The sequence below is a fragment of the Acromyrmex echinatior genome, chromosome 18 (assembly GCF_024713525.1).
Source record: "Acromyrmex echinatior isolate Ae372 chromosome 18, ASM2471352v2, whole genome shotgun sequence".
Taxonomy (NCBI): domain Eukaryota; kingdom Metazoa; phylum Arthropoda; class Insecta; order Hymenoptera; family Formicidae; genus Acromyrmex; species Acromyrmex echinatior.
This window is the reverse complement of record NC_141869.1, coordinates 3,179,594-3,201,988: the sequence shown is the minus strand read 5'-3', so window position 1 is coordinate 3,201,988 and position 22,395 is coordinate 3,179,594. Positions and strand designations below refer to the sequence as shown.

Here is a 22,395-nt window from a genome sequence, read left to right as displayed (position 1 = left end):
ATGGATTTTAAATTTGTACTATTAATATTAATTATTGGTGTAATATTATGTTGAAATTAATTCTCACCATGTTAGTATCAACACGATGAGAATTATATAGACACCGTATGGTGTTTTTAAAATAAAGAATTTACAATTAAAATATTGACTTTAAAGTTCAACTTGGACAGCAGAGACTTAACTGGGACATACAAGTTCTGATGATTCTGGGAGTTTTCCTAAAATTTTTAAATAACAATGATTTAGAATTTTATATTTTACCATCTTAATTTTCACAGTTTTAAACTTGAAAAATTGTAAAAAAAAAAAATAAAACTAATGACAAAAATTTTAATGGATCTCAAGCTCAATGAAATGGTAACGATGAAAAATGGTTGAAACACTTCTGAATTCAGAGTGCATCACGAGCTCGTAAAATTTTCGAATAATTCGCGAAAATCTTCGAAATATTTAGTCGTGTCTTCGACCTCGTCCTTTAAACAAAGCGAACATTGAAGACTCCCGGCGCGACGAGAGTGGATTCGGTGGTGGAAAAGCAACGATCGAACTCGAGGGGAACCCCTTCGGGAGAATCCGCCGTAAGACATATTCCGCGAAAGATCCCGAATGCGAGATGCATTCTTCGTAAGCGGCGCGGCCACAGCAAAGCCGTGGCCATCGAAATTCGGGCAAATAAATCTCGCGCTTCCCTTCTCCCTTTTTCCTCTCCTCTCCTCTCCGCGATCCGGCTGCAGGCGCACGTACGCAACGCACGCACGCACGCACGCACGCACGAGCGGAGAGCGCGCGTGTATACACGTGTACGCGGATGCACGTAGAGACGCATACGCGAGAGAGCACGTGCGTGTTTGCTTCGCCCTTGCGTCTACCTCGAAGCTTCTGAGTCACTCGCTCGCTCGTCACAGGCTACCCGCTGCACTGGTAGCCGCGAAAAACTGCACGCTGCACTTCGGGAATGTCGTCGGCATGTACAGGGTGTTCCCCTTCGCCGCGCCCGTCTTGTCGATTCGCTCAACAAGAACGGTGCGGCGAGCTCGCGGGTTCGCTCGGGTCGGGTCGTCTCTCTCCCGTTGCCTCTTATCCTTTTTTTTTTCTCTGTCGATCGCTTCGTGGAATCACTGATCTTCCTCTTGGCGATGACCGTGCGGTCATCGCGACTCCCGGAGATTTTGCGCGAAATATCAAAGATGTTATCATCTAGCACACCCCTAATCAACGATATAGATATCAGTAGATATCGTAGATTGTATTATTAGTTAGTTTACAACTCGCGAATCTAGCGAGGCTATTTTATTTTTATATAAATAAAATATCTAAAAATTAAAAGGCTTGCTGCAACAATAAACAATAAACTAACCTACAACGTAATCGAATATATGATAGATACTGGTAGAAATGGATGAGTGACAGAGTCCTCTATTTGTTCCAAAAATTGTGCTAATCACTATTATCGCTGTTATGATTTATCATGCAGTGATTTGTATTTTTTCTATCAATTGGTAATATAATATAACTATCGAAGGTAAATAAATGTTAGTCTTCTCATAATATTCTTTATTCATTTTATGCATGCTTGTAATATGACCTTACCTTTATCAAAATAAAAGAAAGTTTTTATAGCATGTGCAAATGTATTTTCCCCATCACTTTAACTTTAAAGTTTATTGTATCTATTTTTACAAAATGTGAATTAAAATCCATATCAAGCCCTTCAATTAAAATTCTGCCCTTCAATTAAAAATATCCTGATTTAGTATCATAAGCTCAACACTAAATCGATTGCAAAATCTATTACGAATGTTTCGACGCACTTTGTAAATTAATTCTTGCACGAAGAGATTTTCTTAATCTCCTTTTGTAGCACGAACAAGTTAGCATACCACTATGATAAATGTATACGGAATCATAGGGACGGAGGAGGATTGAATTTTCTCCTGCTTTATTGTATTCAAGTTAAACGTATGAGAGCATGGTCAGGCAGAAGAAAGGATTCGGGTTGAGGGCAGAGCACGAAGAAAACGGAGAGTTAAGCCCTCGGCGACGGGGGAAGAAGAGGTTCTCTTACAATAGCCGTAAGCTTTGCCGCTCATTAGAGGCGAGGTCGTGGGTCACGTGGAATCGCGGCTTTGTACTCAGTGTTCCTGTATATGTAAGTTACGTACAAACAATATCCACGCACAGAGATCCCTTTTCCCTGGATTGTACCCAGGATCGCTTCACCACGGATTACGGATATGATCTCTGATCTCAGAAATCAACAATGTTTATTCTCCGCCGGTTTTCTTGTGGTCTTTATCGAAATCGTACAGGTATCTAAAAATTAGGTAGGTACAAATCTGAAAATAATTTTGTTGGAAATCCAAATCGTTACGTAGGGAACTTAAACATGATGAGCAATGCTACAAAAAGTTTGAGCATTCTACATAATTATTTTGATAACCTAAAATTATTTTGATGATTCGAAACTATTTTCAGATCTGTATCTACAATCTAAAAAATATTGGTATGGATTTAACACCATGAGTTTTAAGCACCATTGATGGTGTTGACATCAGGAATTTTAAATCCACATCATGTTGATGTTAATATCAACATCAATATAGTGAGAATTATACATAGAAACCGCAACCGTGTTAAATTGAAGATTAATTAGATACTTAATTTTTAGATACTTCAGTTAAACTGTTTTCCCTTGCATCGTGTCTTTAGTTTATTCTTGATAAAACATAGAAAATATTCTTTTAATCATTTTTACAGCAAATAAGTTGACGTAAAGATATAAATATAGTAGTCGCGATGCTGAAACTAATAACAGCAGAAGGAAAAAGGCCTAAAAAAATGAATCTTAAAGAACGTCGAACATTCGGTGGAACTCAAGTACAATCAGCCTTGAGATTTACCGTCGTCCCGTGAGTAAGGAACCAGTCTTCTCTCACGGTTGGTCGCGCAAATATTACTGTAAAGACAATAATGATGCGTGAAACACAAATTAATCGCGGAATGCGTCCCCCGGATATACCACGCGACGCATGCGCGGTTTCAGTTATTCAACATCCCGCTGCAAGTCGTAAGGTTTTAATTGGAGTCGAGGGCGGCCACGAGAGAGAAAGAAGAAGGTCCCGGGGGGGAGGGGGTGGTACCAATGTACCAATGTCCGGGATCCCGAAGAATCACTCTAACGAATACTCCGTGCGCGTACTCAAGCGACTAATCAACGACATTGGCGAAGGCGGTGATTCCTCTCGACGGAATCCTTCCTGCCGAGGAAGATCCGAGAGAAGAGTCGAGAGAGTCGAGCGCCGCGCTGCGTTGCGCCTCGCCTCGCCTCGTGTCTACTACTATGGAGTGTCCCTTTGTTCTCGGGGCGTTCCACACGGCTCGCATTGAATCCGTACGATTATAAATTGCCCTGAGAAAGCGCGGTTGGCCAGTATGCACTCTCGGAGGCACGCGAGAGACAACGGATGCATGCGTGCATGCGTACATGCGTACATGCATGCATGCATGGGACGCTCACACGCTCGCGCGAAACGCTACGAGGCGCGGGGAGACTTATTTACCAGAGGTACAGGGCCCACTTAACCCGTAACCCCCAGCTTCGTATATCTTGTCGACAATGCGTACCGATGAATTCAATACTTCCCGGCCCTCCTCTCTTCCTTCTTCACTAGCTCTCCGCCTAACTTCCTCAATAAAATTCGTCCTGAGAAATATGGCGCAGCGCATCAGTGGTAGCTTTTAACGCGCTCTTTTTCGTGGTGGTTTCGTCTCTCCCGATTCTTCGCAAGATACATCATGAAGCCTTTTCTATTAAATGTATGTGATACGTTATCGTGGAAAATGATGTATTTATGTTACAAACATACCAAACTATCGATAGTTAGTCAATCGAATTATTATAATTATACATATAATATTGAAATAGTATTAGATATTTATGGAGCTTCAAAAATAAATCTAATAAAAATAAAATACTTATGTATCTCTGCAGATGCATCAATTATATATATTTTTAACGCAAGATATAATTTCGTAAACAATTGTATTCACAAAACAGAAGTTAAGGTACAGGTAGTTTGTACTTGACTTCCGCAACTGCAGAAATTGTCTGTGCAATTGTTTGTGCAAATTACATCTATCGCATTCAGAATATATGTATGCAGCAACATTCGCGGAGGATGACGTAAGTATTTTACTTGTATCAAAATATATTCTAAATCTTAGTAAGTTTAATACTTCAATCAAGATTGTTAAATTGAAAACAAATTTGATTTATTTATTATAAAAGTCACTTCTTCGATTTTATAAAACAATCTTTAAAAAGTAAATTTTTATATTGAATATATAATAATAAATTTTTCAAAATTTGTGAGTATATTTTAAGATTATTATCAAGAAAATATTTCTTGTTAAAGATAACCTCGTTACTTAAAAGAGAGAAGAGTAATTACTTTTCTTAGCAACAAAATATTTTTTATACGAGAGCAATTTTCCAAATTCATTTGATGACCCATGAAAAGTCGACGGCATCGACAACATACAAACTCGGCGTCTTCTTCCGCTCGGAGACTTATTTCTTCATCATCTCGCTATCTCAGTGATCGTGTGTAGGCGGGATGCGAGCGGAGATCGTCTTGATCGAGCGCATGTTCGATCGGCCGGATCGAATGTGCTACCGATCCCCGCCGTGCGGAACGGATCAACGATACCATTGAACCGCCGCGCGATTTCTCCTTGGCGATGGTAGCATCGTGTCGATGATGAATCGTGGGTGGACGCGAACGACCACGAGGTGATCGCACAAAAGAATGGTCGTCAAATCGAAAAGTTTTGTAGCGCGCGCCGTTAGGATTTCGTATGGCCGGTCGCATCGACGTCTCTCCGTTGTCGTCGTCGTGGTGAAAGTCTCGCTTTCGGTCACACAGGATGATTGATATCACCAGCTTGCTCCGACTTCGAACAACACACAAACCTCCCTTCACTTTGTCGCCGACACGAATTTCGTCCGGTCGGGGTTTGTCGAGCGAATTTACCGAGATTGACCCATATATCGTTTTCCAGTTATTGCGAACAAGTAATTTGAGGGCATTAATTCTGAACGGATTATGATATTAATGAATATATATGTTATAAAAAAAATTAATACTCTCAATTTATCGAGATTGATCCATGTAACTGGAACGTTACCATTTTGCAATGATTGCGGATATAAGTAATTTGAAAGCATTAATTCTAAATAGATTGCGATAATGATCATGCCTCTATGAAAATACTGATACTTGGTCAATTCAATGTACAGTCAACGAGATGCTATAAATGCTTTAAAGCATTTCTTAATTGGTCAATTTGTAAAATTCTTTCTTCTTGATTGGTCAATCAAACACTTCAAAGCATTTATAGTGAGACTTTGACCACAGCCTCAGCTGTGAAAAAGAAAGATACACACTAAAAAAATGTTTGGTTAAATTAATTAAAATTCTAATTGAAAATGGACAAAATTTTTGTTTAAATCTACTACAATTCTAGTTGATAACCGTAACTCTGATAGATATTTTGTATAATTAAAATCTTCTGGTTCGTCCATTTTCAACCAGACATTTTTCTCAGTGCAGAGTATCTCATAATGATCTCGCTCGTAACGATGTTGGGCCACATATCTGAAATCAGATACACGATTGGTATCGGCGGAGATTCCAGCTCTCCGGCAGACGAAAAAAATTTGTTTAAATATGTACGTCGATTTTTCTCCGAATTTTGAAAAGATATCTCTGATAAGGTAGTAGAATCTCTAATAGAAGAGCTGTCGATCTCCAATGGAATACTAGTCGAAAGATGATCGTGATTACACATTAATAAGAGATATTATGTACACACTATTTGTTATATTATATATTGAAAAAAAAATATATACATAAGAAAGCAGCTATGCAAACTGGGAAAAACATATTGTCATATCACAGCTGATTTTTTACGTCAGTTCTTACATCATTTCCTCGCTCACTAGTTTTCTCTGAATGGTAAAGAGTGCGTGTCTACAGGTATTATCAAAACACTCAATTGAAATGCGTCTCGCACTAATTACGAATCAATAATGAAATTTGCATGCTCCATTGAAAGTTTTCCTTGTCGGCGCCCTTCGTATCCGCGTATCTATAATCGGTCAGCCAATGTCCTGCACTTGGCTCGCCACGAGTAGATCCATAGTCGAGAATGACATCATCGACAATCTCTGGTGTACACCTAGCACGCGTGAGCGAAGGCGTATCAGCTGTGTCGTATCTTATTTCCGTCTTATTCCCTTATGCCATCGCGAGTTCTCGCTGTCGGATCGGTGGGTGGCGAGAGGGACGGGCTTTCTCGTCGCGAGGGTTGGGGGAGAGAGAAAGAAAGAAAAAGAATGAGAGAGAGAGAGAGAGAGAGAGAAAAAGAGAGAGACGAGGAAAAGAGGGAAAAAGGACACTCGTCTGGCGAGTGCCGTTCCTGTGTGAGTGGGAAAAGGACAGAAAGAGCTGTCGCGCGCCGCCATGTGTAGGTCGCGTGTCGGCAAGGCGAGCTTATGCCTCGGCATAACTATCCAAGCGTGAGATGACGAACAGTCTTGCAATGATTCGTTAATAAGCCGCTACCAGTGATATACCTTTCGATTTATCCTCGACATTCTCACCATATCTCCGAGAAAAATAATAAATGATAAAAGCGATTCATCGGGACTGAATAATATGAGTGTTTAAATAGATAAGATGGAGAAAGAAGCGTAAGCTTGATTAATAGGAAGAGATGGGCAAACCTTTCTGTTTTAAATGGGCAAAATTTTGATTATTTCTATTTCCATGAATATGCGTGAGAAAGAATGGTTTTTTTTTTGTTGAAGTATCTAAAAATTTTAATATATAACAGATCTGAAAATAATTTGGTTGAACTCTTAAAATAATTATGTAGGATGTTCAAATTGATTACTAAAATATCTAAACTTTTTGCAGCATTGCTCATCATACTTGAGTTCCCAACAACACAATAATTATTTTGGTGGTTCAATAAAATTATTTTGAGATCTGCATCTCTACCTAAATTTTTAAATACTTCAGCAAAATCGTTCTTTCTATGTGGATTTCGAAAAATGCACGATACTCTTTTAATAATTTATTCGTGATGAAATGAGTTGCGTTTTATTATCGTGTTATATCAGGTCATATATAGAGATATAATCTAATTAATTAAATATATATTTTGTAATGATGCTTCCTTTACATTGTCACTTGTCCTCAAAATTCTCACGAGTCTTTCTTATTTAACAAATTTATAATGCACTCTGTAAAGAAGATACAAGGCAGAGCATTGTAGAGGCACGCAAATTGAGTGGTATAATAAACGCATTCGTTGCGTTTATTATATCTATTACTATACTAAAAAAAAAAAAAAAAGGTTGGCTGCTGCAGCAAATTAGATGGTAAAATATGACATAGCATTTTTAATTGGCTGTAGCATGTTTAATTGGTTGCAGCAGCCAATTTTTTTGGTCGTGTCTCTTGAAATCCTATACTGACATTGCGGATAAGCAACCAATTAAAAATGCTATGCCATATTTTTCATCTAATTTGCTGCAGCAGCCAATCCTTTTTTTTCAATGTACGTGAACTTGCGACTAGTATTCCAATTCTGTAACTCTTAATGACAGTGTTAGTATCGTCATATTGCCATCGTGCACATATTATACATGGTAAAAAAGTTGTGCAACGATAATGTAACGATACCGGCATTGTCGTTAAGAATTACAGAATCAGGATACAGAATATACTTACATTGTACTCAGTTTCACGAGCGCGGCGACAGCGGAGGCGACCCACGCGCTCGCGAGAAGTGACAAACAGCCTAACGGCGCCTCGATAGCGATCTCGTTTTGGCTTATTCCGCCGTTTTGCTCACCTCTCGCCAGTTATACAAGACACCACGGTACACGCGCGCTCGTACACAGCTCGAAACCTTGTACAACATTCTCGTTACGCACTGCCCCTCCGTTTTCGATTGCACGTTGCAAATGATAAATAGCAGGATGCGCGCCAAAGTAGTAAAAGCCAGCTCGGCGAGAGGAATAATTTGCTACCAGGCTTGCCGCTCGCGCGTCCTTTTCATTAAAACTTCCGAAACGCCGCCAATAATCTCGCGGCTATTATTCCGTGTATTTACGGTAATTGAGCGGTGGAGAAATCGCAACAAGAGTGAAACTGGCAGGAAGATGGAGAGAGAAAGAGAAATGGAGAGAAAAAGGGAGAAGAGAGCACTTGGAACGAAGAGCGCTCAATGACGAAGAGCTTATCGACGATTGACTAATAACTCGTTATCGGACCGGCCCGACGGCCTTTTGCCCGTCTCCTCCAGATAATTCTGGATTTATGCCGATGGATCTCACCGACCACGATGGAGTTTCACGTAATTGGCGTAATTCCGGATAAGACGAGTCAAGTCGACACTAATAACGCTAATGACTTGTATGACAAGCAAAACATTACGCACTCCTATGTACGTTTTTCTCGATGACATTTAAATTTCCTGTAAATATTTAAATATCATGCCAACACACAAAAAAGGTGCTTTGACACACGGAAACAACGATCTTGTTGAAATGTCTAAAAATTTAGCTAAATACAGATTTGAAAATAAAATTTTGTTGGACCATCAAAATAATTATGTAGATTTAAGCAAAAAGTTTTGATGTTTAACCAGTTTGAGTGTCCTCTACATTTATTTTAATGGTCCAACCAAATTATTTTCAGATCTACATCCAGATACATTTTTAAATACTTCAGCAAGATTGTGTTTTTTCTGTGTAGAGTTTATGTTTTACCTCTGCCGGAAAATATCAAAGCCAATTCTATCGCGATTCATATTCGTACACCCGGTAGATGCGCATTAAGCCGATGTACGATGAGTCTTACGGGGGTGGCGTGCATGCTGTTGACCTGGCGTGAACCGGTTCGGGTCACTCCTTTTTTCTCCCTTCATCGGAGCTTTTTTTTTTTCACTCGCCCTTTCCTCTCTTCCCCTGGCGGATCTCGGCGATTATAGCCAGGTGTGACGTCACGCGAGGAGGCGTGATAGACTGTACACGCGTGTGTGTGGGCCCACGCGTGCCCCAGGTGTGTACCTGCTACGAAAGCCATCAAATCCTTTTCTAGAATTCGCGCAAAGAATCGAAAGTCCGCCACGCGTCTAATGATACCCCGATGCAAGATTTATACGTGGCGCGTAATGACGCCTTCCGCTTTCAAGCATCGCGTATCATAAATTCTTAATTAAATTCCCACTAGTTGGCGAAGAAAGACATCGGCCGTACCGTCATATTTTCTCTCGCGGAGATAATTAACTCTCCTCAGCTAACGATGGGTCCACTTAATTATAAGCTTCTCAATTATAAAAATCTCCTTGTTATAGTTGTCATCAAATAATTAAATTTTATGTTACACCTTGGATTATTTTTATTAAAATATAATTAGAACTTATTCTTTTTTATACTAATTATACGAAATCACTTTGATTTCTTGAAATTATTTAATGTTATTTCATGAACATGAATTAAATGGATCTTACAAGTCCAACATCAGTAACTGTGTTACAGATGTTGACGACAGTTCCAGAGGATTAAAGGGAGAAATAAAAGAAAAGGCGAGTGAGAAAAAGTCCCACCGAGCATACAAGAGATTGTCTCACAGGCGGGCAAGAAACCCGCCCAATAATCGATATTGGCACGAGTCTGAGAATCGGCCGATCGGCCGGCGGTGGCGATATAAAATTGCTAATTTTATATCCTCGTGGATCCCGCGGCATCGTGCCGCGTGACGTGAACATAAGAACCATCTAATTAATAATTCCGGTGCTTTCGTATCCGCTGCTTTCGTCGTTAAAATCGTGCGGCGCGATCCTTTCTTCTCTGCTCTTCCACGAAGAACAGCCGTTCTTCGGATATTCGCCCCGGATTTGATACGGCGGATCGGCAACGAGACAGAAAAGAGCGGATGGAGCCGATCTCGATGCACGCGCATAGAGCGTGAAAGAAAGATCGGTATGTGCGGCACATTTCAATTTCTACGAAAGAATAGAAAATAAAACATATTGTACAATGTTTAGGAAACAATAGTCAGAGAGAAGAGCCACAAGAAGTCAATAGAGTGAATTAAGAATTATATAGAAATTTGGTGGAAGATTTAATATTACAAAATCTCTTATGTTCTCCTAAGGATTAATTTACAATGTGCTCTTTGCTTTCTGTTTCTCGCTTATCTCTTCTTGTCTTTTTGCCTGTTATTCTGCCTGTTATTCTGTTTTTCTGTCACTCGAGATAAAAGTTGATGAATCCCGGAAGGCGAGAAACACCTGTACCGTAACAAGAAACACGGTTGTTGATAAAAATAATTGCAAACAGAGAAAAAACAGAGAGATAAAAATATAATAGGAAGCAAAGAGTAAATTGTAGATTAACTCTCCGCTGGCAATTGAGATCTTTAAAGGCACCATCAATATTTTGATTGTGAATTTTGGTAGAAAAATTTTAACATGTAAAAAAAAAAATGAAATATAATCCGATTTTTATAACGGTAAAAACTCGTTAAAGCTTCGACAAGTGTACTAGAATTTTTTTAGATTATATAATCTGGAAAAATAAAAAATTTGCTGTTTCTCGAAAACTTTTTATTGCTGACAGAAGACTTAAAATTCATGTTGACGTGGAGAATTAAATCTCTAACATTCAACAGAATTCATGTCTATCATAAATGGTACTTAAATATATAATAAAATAAAATAAACTGACTTTGATTACATCGTGTAGATTAAATTGATAAAATGCGCGCATTAGGTAAGTAACGGTAAGTTTTCCAGTAAATGATTCGAGTGGACCAGCGTAAGTCGTGCTCAAGAAACGTAGATTTGGGCACATCAAGAAGAACGAAGCGGGTCTCCGTCCTGCGAGGCAGGCTCGCAACTTACGGCTGCATTAATTACCTCGTAAGTTACACCCACGAAACTCGCAGGAATCTCTGGCAATCCCCACGGGTGGTTCCCTTCCGGTTAAATCGCCGTACAATTAAGCGCCTCTTTTTAGGAGCCGGACAAACGGGAATGACTTAAGACCGACGTAACGTTTACGAATAAGAATAACGAGCGCCCTTTTGTAAAAAGCGTCGCGTAACCAGCTTGGCTTTTCATAGCTATCGTAAACAAGCTTTAAGGCAGTGATTAATATCGCATTGTGTTCTATTCGTTTCCGCTTACTGATCACGCAATGTATGTTAATATCTTCTTACGAATGTCTACGAGAAAGAGACGTTTGTGAAACCGACAGTTGTGGCGAAAGATATGTCTAAAAGGAACTCTCTTCATTGTGCATATTGCATATTGTAATATCTCAGAATAATTATTTATAATAATTAAGTATTACAATCTCTTTTCCGAATTGTTTAGAGTAAAAGGAAGCTTTATGTTTATGAAACCTTTTTTGAAAATTTATAAAAAGCAATGTAAAGAAATTTTCTACATCTTTACTTACAAATTTAAAGTGGATCCTGGACAATCAATATTAATGTTACTGATTGTTTGGAGGCTGTTTATGTGTTCGAAAATATATTTGGCTACCAGTAAAAAAGTAAAGTTGGTAGCATTAAAAATTATTGATATCGCGTTTCGTATTTCCCAGTCTGAACAGACTGTGAAAAAGTAATTTTGATAGTCAATTCCAGAATGCAGTGCAAACTGTACAAAACATCGTGGTATTCTACAATTACTCCACTTTTCTCATAACTGTTTCCTTTCCTCTAGTCACGCAAAAAAATATTTTGCTACTCCAGCTAGAATTATAGCTGTTTTTTGTATAGAAAATTATGTATTATACGCATAGAATTTATAGCACAAATCTAAATTCTATCTGCCTATATGATTAGATGTAATACATATCCAATATCGCAGTACTTGCTAGAAATTTATTTTATTCCAGCTATTTTTCATACTTAGATAATTTTGGCTGTAACTACAAGATCATTTTTTTGAGCGTTATTAGTAAACTATTACTAATATAAATATTAGTAATAGTTTACATTTTAATAATACATTATATATTATTTATTATAGAATGTAATACGAATGTAATATGAAATTTCCAAAATATCAGCTGATTTATTGATAGAGAATGCGAAACGTAATACGAGTCACTTTCAATGTTGTTGACTCCTTTTACTGGCAATAAGCAGATCTATTCTTAGACAGACATTATATATTAAACGTTTGTTTTGAATTGTCTGGAGGGAGCATCAATAATATTGTACAAAATAATTATACAATAATATTAATCGTCTAGGAGCCTGTTCAATGTTGTTATAAACGGTGTGTATATGTCTGCGATGGCGTAATTGTTTGTGGAACGCGGGAAACAAGGAAAAAATGAGAATCTTGGCACGAGCTAGCCGTGAAATCGTGCATTTGATTCCAGATCGCGGCGTTTTCAGAATCCACGAAGAAGACGGACGTCTCAATCGCTGTTGTAGAACGTTCGCGGTGGTCGACAATGGCGGCCAATCGCATATATATCTACGGTGAGTTGGTGTTCACGCCTGCTAATCACCCAAGAGTTCAGGCCTCGTACGAGGGTGATTAATGGATCGGGATCGAGTCCCAGGTACCGCGGGACAAAGTTACGAGCGAACCTACCGCAGCCCTATATCAATCCTGATTTCCTGACGCTGCTTTCACAAAGGAGCCCTTCTTCTTCTTCTTCTTTTCCTCCCCTCCTCCTTCTCCTCCTCCTTCCTTATGTCGGATTCCCCCCGGTGGTACAATACAATGAACCTTGAGGCATGTATCACCCTGTCTCGATTATTCGCTCGCCAGCATCCAACCAAATTATATTAAAATCACTACATAGCCAGGGAATCGGTGTTCTTCATCGCGGAAGAAAACGAGAGATAGCTAGATATATTTTCGAGAATTTTAAGACGTTCGCCAAAAACACGATTGTCGAGCTTGTTTTTATATTGTAAAGGAAAGGATTAATTCTGTATTAAAATACAAAATGTTCTTTTTCCTTTTTTTTTTTAATATATCTTTTTTAAATCTGCCACGTCCTACAGTTACCTTAATTGAAGTATCTTGTTAACCGTGATCCCGAGCGTAAAAGGATGTTCGCGAATATTTCAAGCAGGTAATCGCATTATCCGCCTTGCGGCACCCGAAGCGCGCATTATCCGTGTGTCGAGTAATTTTACAGGGAATTCTAAGGATACCGATGCAGCGGCGAAGGATCTGGGAATTCGAGCGATCCCCACCTGAAATTTCTACGGTACGTTAGAAACGCGAAGTGGATCGCGCCGGAAGAATTTTTCGTGCACGCGCGCGTGCCTCGAGCGCGGGCGCGCGTGGACGGTGTTCTTACTCGAGGAGAAAACGCTATTGAGCAAAGAGAGAAACGTAGTCGGGAGAGAAATCTCCTTGGGAGAAAGAGAGGTTCTTCATTAGCATCGATCGGCGATCGTGCGGCGTGGGAGAAATTGTTTATCTTGTTGCGCGCCGAGGATATTCCGATGGAGCACCGCGCGCGATATTCCTGAATCTCAACGCGGGTTTACCGCCGTCGTAACTTGCCGAGGTTTAGGTATCGTCCGAGGTCTCCGTCGCGTCACAACAACTATCGTCGTCATCCATCGAGAAACCTTTTTTTTTTCATCCGTACTTCTTTACCGCTTCGTCTCTCGTAGTCTCTCGACGTCCAGGTCTCCTTATCTCGTTTTACGCTCGCGTCCACGGTACGCCCATGGTCGCGTCTCACCCGTGGTAACGACCGTGCGTATGTTTTGTGGTAATAATATTGAGTCGTCAGGAGACACCCACGCAGCCGACGGAGGGAGCCGGAAAGGGGCTGCAAGGATGACGAGGTGAAGCGGACGTAGGAGACTCGCGCGCGCTCGCGCCTCGTGGAAAATGTGTGTACGCCCGATAAATCTTCTTTCGCACGACGTATAATTAACTCTCTGGCTTGCTTTCCCTTCCCTCGCGCGTTCTCTCTCACTTTCGGACGTTCCCGCTGTTCTTTTTTTATCCGTCTCGCGCGTTTTCGAGAGATTCGCGCCGCAGCAAAAGAACCCCGAGAAACGCGGTCAGGAAGAGATGGAAGGCCTCCTCCTGTCGGAGGAAAAAAAAAACTTATTATCGAGTTTTTTGCGGAGAGAAAATTAAATGGACGTACAGTGAGGCTCCGCTAACAAAGTGTAATTTATTCAGTTTAAAGAAGAATGAAGGTGATAAAGGCGAATTAATATTCAATAATTAATAAAATAATACATACAGCCTTGGCTTTTATAAGTGCAAAGCGCCCTCGATTTCTTGGAAAAGATGGTAATAAAAGTCAAAGGAGAATTAAAAAAAAGATTAAAATTGTTACAAAAATAATAATCGTTTTTTTTTTTCTAATAAAACTGCCCTTTAATTTATTTTTTAGATATAGAACGTTTACGTTAATTTATAGAAATGCGTCAAGAATGTATACCCTTCTATAAACATTGATAAAAAAATGATTGCAATTACTATAATTTAATTATAGTAATTTATGATCATTTTCGCGATGCCAATTATATATTTTTTAGTAAAACTATAAATATAATTATTATTATTAATACACAGTACTAATAACATAAAAATAAATCATAAATATTATATAATAATTTTACCTTATATTATCTTATCACAACATTATATAGATTTAATCACAAATACCAAATACCTTTCAGTACAATGTTGAAATGATTTCGAAATGTTTTTTAAATAAAATTAGACCTAACCACCTTTCTCCTTGTACATCCACAGAGTTATTGTACTTTACAAGCCAATTTCCTCAAAAAGATCAAATTCATGATGCAAGCGACGAATTGGAATGAGGAATAACTTACTCCGATATATCGGCCGATCTAAACAGTCGGAGGCCCCACGGCCTCTGAGAAACATAAGCACCAATGTTTACCCTCACTGCTATGCTGGACGCGCCGATTGAGCTGTCAAGTTCTAGATTACTTTTGTCATAAGCCATAACCGTTCCTCGTGTCTTAATCTATGATCGGCCATGCTCGAAGTACAACGGCATAGAGTTACGTTTATCTGACACTCGGCACTTGTCTCGTGAATGGGAGTTCACACGAGACTCTAGATTGATCGTTTCGCTCGTTTAAACGTATATCATAGAGACACCGCGGCGTCGTATTAATTTTCTCAACAAAATAAATCCCTATAATCTATCTCCCTCGTTAATCTAAATATACGTACGTAATGCCGTTTTTTAACGCTTCGATACGGCGCATATAAATTAAGCAAGTAGATTGAGTCTTGCCGCAACCTTGGTGGAAAGCAAGTCTTTAGAGAGAATATTCTCGTCGCGTCGAGAAAAATTCATCTTTAAAAATTGGAATAACAGATTCTAATGAATTAAAATTAAGCATCAAGATAATTCGAAGGATAAACCGCTGAGGGCATTGCGGTGTACAGATTTGAGACATTACTGGGCATTACTTACGAGAATAGTGTATTATAATAAGCAGTACGAGGTTATGGATTACTAGGGACTAGATACTATTAATGGGTATTATGAGAATATTAATGGGCATTAATAGGGTATTAATGGGCATTATTAGAAAATCAGTGGGCATAAAAATTGGGCATTACTTAGGCATTACTAAGCATTAGTAGGTATTACTGTATACAATTTTAGTCAACGAAGGTTTATCTCTCGAGATAATCAATTTAAAAATTTATTTACCAAGAATATTAAATTAAATCAATAAAGCTCCATTTTAAAGAGTGAACTTAATTAATCTTTAAGAAGAAAACTATTTTTTATCTGGACACGACGCACGTATTACGTTGACTTTTAACCTACTCGCGAGTTGAAGATTAATTTTTTGAACATCTACCTGTCTATTCTATTCGACGCGCAAACAAATCATATTAAATTAGAAAATGTCAGATGTCAGTCAGATGAATTGTTGACGTCGCGTCGTGTCAAGAGCGACGGATAGTGCGGTATGATAACCGTCGAGTGGAAGAAATAGTGTCGCAATAGCATCTGTCAATACCACGCTACAAGTGCGCCGCATTATTGCGGTAACATCGCAAACGTGTCGTTCGTCCCGATAGAAATTAACCGCGCAATCTTAGACTTTATTATGCCGATCGCGTCGATTGGGGTCTCAATTTAAATTGCCACAGTCGCCCTTTAGATCCCGCAGGATCGCAACGCGTGTCTTAATCATCACCGTGACACTATTGTACTTGCAAACCCGCTTGCACTTCCGCAGATAGCTATTAATCGCCAACGATGATTAATGATTTGGTGGCGTGAACTCGATTTTCGACGCCAACGACTCAATACATGATCGATATGAGTAGGTATAGTTCATCGCCGAAGGAAAACGATTAAAAAAAAGATGCTCGACGAAAAAAGGAACGTTATTCATTATGCGATTGATTGCATCTAAAGTACCAATATCACAAGAGAGTAAAACTATTCATAGAACTTTTCATGAGCGTACCCAGAATTCCAGTCAGGCGAGAGGGGCGAAAATTTATCTTCACATAAAACTAATTAATCTTTAGAGAACAGGAGTCTATTTTTAAAATCTTAAGCTTTTTCTTAAGATTTGTTATAATTCATTATTTCATTGTATTCCTTACCTCAAAATATGACACTGTTTCAACGGGAAAGTGGCTTTCCCATCTTGTAAAGATCAAAATACTTGTATTAAATACCTTACAAGGGTATAATTTGGTGTCTCATCTATACAAACGGGGAAAGCACTAGAATTCGTACTATTCAGAATGATTAAAAAAAATCTATAAAAATTCACCAACATACTTTCAATTTTCTAAAATAAATATTGCAATCATTTATTGCAACTTCATTTTGAAATAATAAAATCTAGTATATTTATAATTACCGAAAGACTTAAAGAAACTTGCACGAACAGGAATCGCTCGGGTCATTAGTGATCCGTCTTGTAGGGTTAAAATACTTTATTAGACTAATATTCAGGAATCTAAGGTCGATATTCATAGTCAGATTTTATATTCAAGACTGTCCTAAGTATAGTCTTAAGAAGTTACAAACCAATCAAAGGATCGTATTAATGTCTTAAGACATTAGGTATTTAAGACAGTTTTGAAATAAGCACGGATTATGAATATCGCTCTAAATTTTTTTTAATACTTAAGAAAATAAAACTTTCTTATTGTTAGTACCTAATATTAATTGGAAATAATGTGTGAGCTACATTGGTCACTAAGCGTTTAACTCTTCGTCGTATATAGAAATAATTTTCATAATTTAATTGTTTCTTCTTGTCAAAATTGAGGGAGAGAAGTAACAATCTTTTTTCTTCCCTTGTTTATTGTAATGGGATTTTTCCTGATTTCGTATCTATTACAAGATAAAACAATCAAGAAAGTAATTACAATCTGTACTCCTTATATTCCGCGTATAGTTTATTTCTTCTAAGCGAAATAATTTCTCCCAACGAAGAGTTATTTCGCTATAAAATATCTCGCGGGATAACTTGACCCGTGAAAAAACTGAAGAATTAAACATCGGTCGACGTGCAACTGCGCGGAACGACGCCGAGACGATCATTACCAAAGAGAATCGATTCGCTCGCTGCGCGGAAGAAATGAAGTTATAGCTCCGGAGATTCTTCCGAGTCGTAAAACACGTTACTCACGGGACGATCGATGAAAATCGAATGCAGGTATTGCGAGAGACAGAGGCCAGACACCGCGGCTGCAACCACCGCCGTTTATACGAGAACACAGCGAATGACATTCCGGATGTCTCGCATAAATCCGTGGAAACGCGTGCGACGTATCTCGCCCACGTTATGCCCATAATCGCGACGAAACGACCAATCGGCGCGATCAGCCTCCTCTGGAGGCCATCTTGTGGAAACGAAAAGTGCGCGAGAAGAAAAAAAACGAGTGGAAAAAAAAAGAAAAGGAAGAAAGAGAAGGGGGAGCGCAAACGGAATCCACTTTCCAGCGATCGATCGACCGCCCACGGCACCCTCCTTCATCTCGTCGTAATCATCGATAAACTGTAACACCGCGTCATTAGGCGAGCATTCCGGAGCTGAATATTAATGCGAGCACAAGCGATTTCGTATGTAATCCGGCTGTGTCGGCTGCGTAGATCCGCTTCGAATTAATCACCATATTACATCAAAGTGCGCAACACGGATGTGTTTCCTACGCGATTACAGTTCATATTTAGGTGTCAAGTGTATAATATTTTAACGAAGCGAAATAGATCGACAAGATTTTACTGCTACAATTCATAGAAATTATTAGAGATTTTAATCAGAAGAAAGTGATTTCAAGTTGGGATAAATTTGCCATAAAAATATGACTAAAATTCTTGAATATCTTACACAATATTTAACATTCAACAGTTTGATTTTACAGAAATAAATGAGATTAATATAAAGAGTATAAAAAAGGTAATAAAAATCATTTCGTTAGCGATTCGTTAGAACAAGCAATAATTCTTTCTCTCTCGACATCTCAAAAGAAGCTTCTAGTCTTTGGATAAATGAGCGGATAAGCAATAACTGTGAGTTATTTTAAGAACAATACCTGAGATACCTCACGTTGCACTGTAACTACTTGAAGAATAGACACACATTTATTCAACATGTTAGAAAATAATAGAGAGAAAATAATTTAAACCAGCTTATTTTGGAGGGGTACATTACGCTTATCTTACGTTATGAAGTGTAAAAAATTCTCTGTGATTAAGTATGTAAAAAAAGGAAAAAATGAAATAATCAACATCGATTTATCTGTCAGGCACATGATGTAACGAGTTTCACGAAAAGCATTCCGTCGCGCATGCCGACGCGTTTGGATCAACAGAACCGACGAAGTGTCCTCTTTATAATTTACGCGAAGCGGATGGGGGAGTTGCACGCCGAGAATCCGTAGTAAATTCGAAAAGGTCATTTTCGCGCCCGAGCCGTCGAACGGTGGCAAATTACCGTCGAACGATTTCACGGCGGCGGCCGCTTAAATGTCGGTCGCCGACTGACAGCCTAACGATCACGTGGCCGAATTGATGACTACCGTTACCTTAATCACAGGTCGGCAGTCCCGGCTAACAAGTTAAGGATCGGGCCCGCGTATAGTCACGCGTTGCAACTACACGGGCCATCGATCAGAAGTGCCCAGGACGTTCTCGGCGTTCTCGCGACTGCGGCTGCTGTCATGCCGATTTCTGCGTGTATCCGACGCTCTGCAATCTTGCACAGCCAAAATATCCGACAACAAACCCGAAAATAATCCACGCCAAGAAAATCTTCTGATTTAACAAAAAGACTCAATCAGAATGACATTTGGCTAAGGCCAAACAAAATTTTTGATTATCATAACCATTTTCTAGTTGTGATCTCTTTTGTTCTGTTTTACCTCTCCAAAATACCATTTCGGTTGAATCTTCTTATTGTTTTAACTAAAATATTTTTTCTCTATATATAAGTGTTAAAAGCGGAATTTTTGTTTCAGGCTCTGAATTAAGAATCTATTTTTTTAAAAATCTAATTAGCTACTTAACTAAAAAATAAAGTGTCAATTCAGACTGTTTTATTCGTCATTACTGAGAAAAAAGTGTTCCGTAATTTGCACGGTAAAATAATTATCCATTTTTATAATTATTATTGCTAAAATGTTAGTACTAATTATATTTATTCAACAAAAAATGTATTGAAAATCATTGTAAATTAAATTTGCAATTCTCTTGTGTCAGCGTATAATTGATTGGAAAATTTCTATTTTCAAAATGTTTATTATTAAACCTTTGCATGAAATATCACTCAAGTTCATGCGGAAAACTAGAAATGTCTTGTATATTTCTAAACGCACCTGTAATGTCTTTTATACAATTACGGTTTACGTAGGTCTCTCATATGATCGTTTCTTCTCGGAGAGATCATATCTCGGGATCAAGCAGACACGACTTTCTGTAAATCGGACTCTCGTTGCGTCGCTAATGTTGTCGTTAACGTGTCGCGTTTCGAAAGATTGCGCACACACGGCTAGTTGCAGAGCTCAGTGCCGCGCATTACGCTCGGCGACGTTTGTCCGACGTGATCGGCGCAAACGAGGGGATACGTTCTCTGGTTGCCGGTTTATCTGCGATCTACCGATCATTCGTAAAGGCGCGTCTTTGTACGACTTGGAGGATTCGATCGCATCCTTCTCCTTGCCGCTCCGCGTGTTCACTTCTACATAACATTGCGCACGACTGACGTCGTTTGCCATCATAGTTTCGACGCTTGTTGACGATGTCGAAGCCGTGTTATTCTACAGAGCGGAACATGCCGCCGTTTTTTGTATCTCCGTTCCCTTTCTTCATTGTTTTGTAATTGCAAATAACGTCACGAGGGCGAAGATGAAAACGGAACTTCCTTATATATCTGTCTTACAATTTTTTAAAATGTCTGTGACATCAGACACAAGATTCCTTTACTTGAACATAGAAATAGAATCTAGAAATTATCCATAACAAAAATTCTTTCCTTAAATATGACTGCTTCGTACACTGAGAGAAAAGTGTTTGATATTTATAATTATAATTGCACGGTAAAATAATCATGAAAATGGAGCTCCATTTTTACAGTTATTAATGAAAAAAAACTTATTAAATTTTAATACATATGTCTTTGAATAGTACTAAGTAAAGACTCACAGTGAATAAATATTTACTCAATAAAAATTTATAACCAATTTATTAAACCAAAGTGATTTTTGTATCAAATAAATTATATGTTCACGTTTAGTAAATATTTACTTAGAACTATCAAATATTTATTAAAATTTAATACTTTTTTCAGTATATAGTTACTATACATACTATACATAGTTACTATAATATATATATATATATATATATATAAAACATAAATATAATAATAACTATTTTAATTATCATAGTTATTATCATAGTTAATTTTACCATGTAATTACAGTCACAAATACCAAATACTTTTCTCTTACAAAGTATATTTGTGTTATTTAACTTGTGTCCTGCGAGATTTAAATTCCACATGAATGGGAACTTCATTGTTGATCGAGAAACGCATCCTAATGTGAAACTACACTTAAAGATCGACGAGATTCCTTCGAGAGCTCGAACAATTAAATCCGCTATTGCGGGTGTGCTGGATGCTGCCGCAGATTCCGTGGATACTTCGGGTAATTTCTCTCTCTCTCTCTCTCGTGTCGATCGCGCGGCGACGTTGGTTGCACAATAGCGCGAGCTACGAAGGCTCGACTACGAAAACGACGCGAGGAGATCCATCAATCCGAGGCCGGTCAGCGTGTATCTCTCCCCGGTGGACGGGAGAGTATCGATCGTATCGATCCCGCTTGTCGAGGCGCGCGTAGGTACGCGCGAGTCCGACGAAAGTATCGAGATTCCTGTCTGCTCGCTTGACCACCAGAGGCGATTCCCGCGTCTCTCCCTCTTCTCTTCCCGCTTCGCCGTCGCTTCCTCTCTCTGATCCAGCTCTCCGTTCGCGGATACGTACGAAGCCATCGAGATCATAGGTGGAGACTTTCCCACGACCTTCTCGCCTAGGTTTTCATCAATCCTGATAAGAACCGCTCTATCTATAGTGAATTCGATCACTTGTATTACACTAGATTAGTGTACACTAAAAGCTGCTGTATATGAAATTAATAAAGCAAAATGTAAAAGCATAAAAATATTTAAAATGGTTAAATATCCAATAATGATACTTAGAACATACCTACAGTATTACTTCATTGTTGAAGTTGATTATATTGTGTCATTGTCAAAGTTGATATATTATGCCAGTTACTTTCTATAGTAGTCTTTAATCTAGTGTAGTGCGATTGATTGAATTCACCATAAAGCCTGAAACACAATTGAAGAGCATAGGTAATAGAAATAGAGAATAATAGATTTCAACTACCAGAAACTGTGTACTTTGATATACGTTATTGAAACCCGTTATTCCTTGTTTCTGTTGCTTTTCAATTATATCTCAGGCTTCTCTTTGACGTGTGTTTCAACACAGTTCTGTCCAACGATACAGCGATAAGTCTAATTGTCCGACTGTTTCGATAAAACTGGTCCCTTCGCCTAGGGCTACCTGTTAGCAATTGGATTTATTCGAATCGTCAGCAACGCGCCACGATTAATTATCGATAGAATGCCGTACAATAGAAAAAAAAACCCTGCCTCTTGTATTTATTGTACGTCATCCATCATGCGTTTATCGCAAGTGCTCGGACGTAGCCGCACTCTGCACGAATATGAAGCTATAGATTATACGCGACGTGGTCCATCGAACCGCGTTTTTTATC

General features: G+C 38.7%; 1 protein-coding gene and 1 long non-coding RNA gene across 3 annotated transcripts in view; one reads left to right on the top strand and one right to left on the bottom strand.

Moving 5' to 3' along the window:
* Nucleotides 1-22,395, bottom strand: part of LOC105144915 (uncharacterized) — a 212,077-nt gene that overhangs the window by 84,293 nt on the left and 105,389 nt on the right. The gene's annotated exons all lie outside the window — the stretch shown is intronic.
* LOC147906763 (uncharacterized) overlaps nt 1-22,395 on the top strand; it is a 137,853-nt gene that overhangs the window by 91,340 nt on the left and 24,118 nt on the right. The gene's annotated exons all lie outside the window — the stretch shown is intronic.